This window comes from Otolemur garnettii, unplaced genomic scaffold, assembly GCF_000181295.1.
Source record: "Otolemur garnettii isolate 467f Iridium unplaced genomic scaffold, OtoGar3 scaffold00047, whole genome shotgun sequence".
NCBI lineage: Eukaryota > Metazoa > Chordata > Mammalia > Primates > Galagidae > Otolemur > Otolemur garnettii.
Genome location: NW_003852442.1, coordinates 13,091,544 through 13,096,932, shown reverse-complemented (window position 1 = coordinate 13,096,932; position 5,389 = coordinate 13,091,544). Strand labels below are relative to the sequence as shown.

At 44.5% G+C, this 5,389-nt stretch overlaps 1 protein-coding gene across 1 annotated transcript in view; it reads left to right on the top strand.

The window, feature by feature from the left end:
- The first annotated feature begins 5,276 nt into the window (after window positions 1-5,276).
- Window positions 5,277-5,389, top strand: part of WWP2 (WW domain containing E3 ubiquitin protein ligase 2) — a 156,490-nt gene continuing 156,377 nt past the window's right edge. The window contains exon 1 of the mRNA XM_003791397.3: window positions 5,277-5,384. The gene's annotated coding sequence lies outside the window, so the exon portion shown is untranslated. The remainder of the gene's footprint in view (window positions 5,385-5,389) is intronic.

Sequence of the window (5,389 nt, the reverse complement as noted above, 5' to 3'; positions counted from 1 at the left end):
TCACAGCAACCTCCAACTCCTGGGCTCAAGTGATTCTCCTGCCTCCGCTTCTCAAGTAGCTGGGACTGCAGGCACCCGCCACAATGCCCAGCTATATTTGGTTGCAGCCATTGTTGTTGTTTGACAGGCCCAGCTCAGGTGTATGTGGCTGGCACCTTAGCCGCTTGAGCTACAGGTGCTGAGCCTAGAAGTAATTTTAATATCTATTCCCTCAGATTCAGCAAGAAATTATCTCACAGGTACTTGAGAGGCAGAGGCAGGAGAATCACTTGAGCCTAGGAGTTGGAGGTTGCTGTGAGCTGCGATGGCACAGCACTCTACCTAGGGCAACAGCTTGAGGCTCTGTCTCAAAAAAACAAAACAATGACTTCTAAATTGTCTTTCAAATCTGAGATTTTGTAATTATGAGATCTGGCCCTATTACATGTTGAATTTTGGCTGAATGTTGACTTGAGTCTGCAATCACCCATCTAGATCCAAACTTTCTTCATTGGGTCTCAGATCTTTACTCCAATCTTATTCCTCAACTGCAATTATCTGTCAAAAATTCTTTAGTGCCATAAGGGTCCCCTTCAGTAATTACCCAAATCCCTTTTCCTACCCCAAATGTCTTCTGTCTCAACCTTTGTCACCACTCAAACTCGTCAGACTCTAGTTCCTGCCTGTGCTTTCTGCCCTAACAGAGCATGGTTGTAGGTTGTGTATTATTTTATAGTTCATCATGTTAATTGTTTGGTTCTTATTTCTGAACTCTCAGTTTCTCTGCAGGATTGGGTATCACTCACTATGTCCTCTTTCCTGGCCTGACTCTGGTGGTTGCTCACCATCCTGGTCTTTTCTGATGGCTTCTCACCATCTCTTCTTTTTGGTTTGCAAACACACACCTGCCCTAGAACTGTCTGGCCCCTTTGTTTATCTAAGTTCTCTCCTCCAGCAGCACCATCTGTCCTCCAGGATTCAATGATTACATCGTCAGAACACTTCCCAAATCTCTATGTCCAATCCTTCTCTTATTCCCCAGACCACCTTTCATGGGAACGTTCATCTGAAAAACTTCTGACATCTTCATTTAAGAGGAAGATTAAAACTGAGATAATTACTGATCCCCCTCAAACTTTCTACACTTGAGTTCCCTCACCCCATCCCAAGGACAACCTTGAGCTCTTTTCTCACCATACTTAAGGCAGCTCAACAGCTAAGGCAGCGGTTACACACACGGGGGCTGGTGGGCTTGAACTGGCCCGGACCTACCAAATAACAATGACAACTATAACAACAAAAAAATAGCTGGGGGCAGCGCCTGTGGCTCAGTGGGTAGGGCGTAGGTCCCATATACTGAGGGTGGCAGATTCATACCCAGCCCCGGCAACAAAAAAAAAATCTGGGCATTGTGGCAGGCGCCTGTAGTCTCAGCTATTCTGGAGGCCTAAGCCCAAGAGCTACCAAGGGTGACATAGTAAGACTCTGTCTCAACAAACAAACAAAAAAAGAAATTTTAGTTCTGTCACTCAATCAACGGTTATTTCTGCCTGTGATGTAATTAATTGAGTAAACTACAGGCAGTCCCAAAGTTACAAACATCTAACTGACATACAACTCACACTTAGGCACAGAGGCTATTATCAGTAATAGGTGAAGGTACCTTTTCCAACTTACATACAAATTCAACCAGGGAACAAACCTACAGAACTTATGTTGTTCATAACCTGGGGACTCCTTGTACCTTAAAAAGGTTGGAAGTCAGGGACTATATTTTAGGGGTCTTTTTCCTTAAGTAATCATATCAATTTTCTTTTAAACTTTTCTGGTGGGGACACTTTTTCGACTTTTTATGTGTCTTTAAACAAATCTCCTATATTACAGAATCCAGAGCAATGACTTTGGCACTCAATAAATGTTAATAAAATCTATTTAGGCTGAGCACAGTGGGTTATGCCTATAATCTTAGCACTTTGGGGCCAAGATGAGAGTATCAATTCGGGTCAGGAGTTCAAGACCAGCCTGAACAAGAGAAATACCCTCCATCTCTACAAAAAAACAGAAAAATTAGCTGGGCATGGTGGCACATGCCTGTAGTGCCAGCTACTTGAGAGGCTGGGGCAGGAGGATTGCTGGGTTCTGGGAGTTGAGGCTGCAGTGAGCTATGATGAGAACTCAGTACTCTATTGGCAGAGATAGAGCAAGACCCCATCTCAAAAAAAATAAAAATCTAAGGCTGGGCGTGGTGGCTTATGCCTGTAATCCCAGCACTTGAGAGACTGAGGTGGGTGGATCGCTTGAGCTCACAGGTTAGAGACCAGCCTGATCCAAAGTGAGACCTCGTGTCTAAAAATAGTAGGGCAGGGTGGTGGCTGTGGCTCAAAGGAGTAGGGCGCTGGCCCCATATACCGGAGGTGGTGGTTCAAACCCAGCCCCGGCCAAAAACTGCAAAAAAAAAAAAAAAAATCAAAAATAAAAATAGTAGGTCATTGTGGTGGCCACCTGTAGTCCCATCTATTTGGGAGGCTGAGGCAAGAGAATCACTTAAGCCCAAGAGTTTGAGGTTGCTGTCAGCTGTGATGCCACGGCACTCTGCCAAGGGCAACAAAGTGAGACTCTGTCTCAAAAATAAATAAATAAAAATATATTTAACAAATTTTAAGAGGCCACCTACCTAAGAAAGAGGCACTCTTGTAGAAGATGGAATATAGTTCCTGTTGTCACAATTCTTGTAGTAGGAAACATACATATATTCATATATTTTTCCAACAATCAGATTGTGACAAATCTGGAGGAAATATGGAGATACAATAAAGCAGGAAGTAGGCTGATGGGAGGGGAAGTAAGTAATGAGTTATTATTTTAAATGGGGTGATCAGGAAAGGCTTCCCTGAGAGAATATTGAGCAAATATCTGAAAGAGATATTTGACTATATGAGGAGAAAACTTTTTTTTTTCTGTAATCCTAGCACTCTGGGAAGCTGAGGTGGGTGGATAGCCTGAGCTCAGGAGTTTAAGACCAGCCTGAGCAAGAGTGATACCCCGTCTCTTAAAAAATATCCTGGCATTGTGGCGGGTGCCTGTTGTCTCAGCTACCAGGGAGGCTGAGGCAAGAGAATTACTTTGAGCCCAAGAGTTTGAGGTTGCTATGAGGTATGACCACGGCACTCTACCAAGGGTGACAAAGTGAGACTATCTCAAAAAAATTTTTTTAATTAATGATCTTTAAAAATGTTCATGGCATCCCCAGCCTGGGCCCGCCAAACAACAATGATGGCTGCAACCCAAAAATGGCCAGGCGTTGTGGCGGGCGCCTGTGGTCCCAGCTACTTGGGAGGCGGAGGCAAGAGACTCACTTGAGCCCAGGAGTTTGAGGTTGCTGTGAGCTGTGATGCCATGGCACTCTACCCAGGGGGACAGCTTGAGGCTCCGTCTCAAAAAAAAAAAAAAAATGTTCATGGCACATGGGTTGAAAATCTAGAATAGGGCTCGGTGCCTGTGGCTCAACCGGCTAAGGCACCAGCCACATACATCTAAGGTGGCGGGTTCGAATCCAGCCCAGACCCACCAAAACAACGATGGCTGTAACCAAAAAATAGCCAGGCGTTGTGGCGGGCGCCTGTGGTCCCAGCTACTTGGGAGGCGGAGGCAAGAGACTCACTTGAGCCCAGGAGTTGGAGGTTGCTGTGAGCTGTGATGCCATGGCACTCTACCCAGGGGGACAGCTTGAGGCTCTGTCTCAAAAAAAAGAAAATCTAGAATAGAGGCAGTACCTGGGTTACGAATGATAGGTTCTGTAGTTTTGTTCTTAAGTTGAATTTCTATGTAAGTTTGAATAGTATACATTTTACCTGTTACCTGTAATTACGTGAGTTGTATGTAAGTTAAATGTTTGTAACTTGACGACTGCCTGTAGAATTAGTAAGACTCTCATCAATGGAACTAGAAAAGTTTTAGCACAGTTGTTTTATGGATGGGATAAATACAGGCTTTAACAAACATATTGAGAGGGCTGTATCACCTTGGAAGCCAATCCCCGGGATTTGGAATTGGAATAGGAAAAGTAGAGACTAAGTGTTCAAATAATTTAAATTTGCATGCATGATAGGATTCATCCAAACTTAAAGACCCTAAAATAACAGAAGTACTAGTCCTTAAGGCTAATTAGGTGATTAGCGTTAATTTTAATCAATGATGATTAAATTGAGCTTTTAATCAAATTCAGTTTGTTAAAGCTTAAGGTCCAGAATATCAGTCAAAAATGTTGATTTATGGCTGGGTGCGGTGGCCACACCTGTAATCCTAGCACTGTAGGAGGTCAAGGTGGGTGGATTGCCTGTGCTCACAGGTTCAAGACTAGCCTGAGCCAGAGTGAGACCCCATCTCTCAAAATAGCTAGTTGTGGCAGGTGCCTGTAGTCCCAGCTACTTTGGAGGCTAAGGCAAGAGAATCACTTAAACTCAAGAGTTTGAGGTTGCTGTGAGCTATGACACCACAGCACTCTACCAAGGGTGACAAAGTGAGACTCTGTCTCAAGATAAATGAATAAATAAATAAACAAATGTTTTTGGCCAGGCATGGTGGCTTGCACCTGTAGTCCCACTTAGATGGTGGGCTGAGGCAAGAGGATCCCTTGAGGCCAGGAGTTCAAGTACAGCATAGGGTTCGCTGCTTAAAAAAATAAATGCTTTTGCTAATCCATAAAATTCTATCTATTCCGTATATTAAGGGAATGGGGGTTGCTTGGCTGTGGTGCGGGATTTTATGGACCCCAGGCGGGGTTTTGAAGCTTTTCTAATTTTGCTTTGTGGAACAGAGATCCCAAAATGGCCAGGAGTTTTGTGTTTCTAGATCTTAAAACAGTGCCTGGCACGTAATAGGCGTACTGTTGCCAGTAAATAAAAATACCAGGTGTTTAATTCAATTCGATTACCTAATAATCAACAAATAATTTTTTAGTATTAACATGTCTTACACAGTATTGGTGACATACTTACAAGTTACACTGTTGTTTATCTGATATTTAAATTTAACTTGGGGTAACTGGTAACCCTACTTGAGGAGCTCAATAAATGTTGACTTAATTGACTGAAGGTCCACTTTCACCTGTAAAATGGGGCTAGCAATTGTCCAAGCCTGTAGAGGGCTAATGGGCACTCGGTTTACACGACTGCTCCAGGACCATCCAAGGAGCTGAAAACCTTCCCATTTTTACACACTAGTGAAAAGAGGGCCTCCTCCTCCCCGAAGGTTCCCCTGCCGGGCCTAGGTTGCCCGCACCTGCGAGCCCGGCCAGCCTCTTCCGGGTCAGGTGACCAGGCGCGATCACGTGACCCGGCCCGAGTGCGGGCGGTGGAAGGCGGAAGTGGGAGAGGAGTTGGGCGCCGCTTCTGTGGCCGCGGCAGGTAGC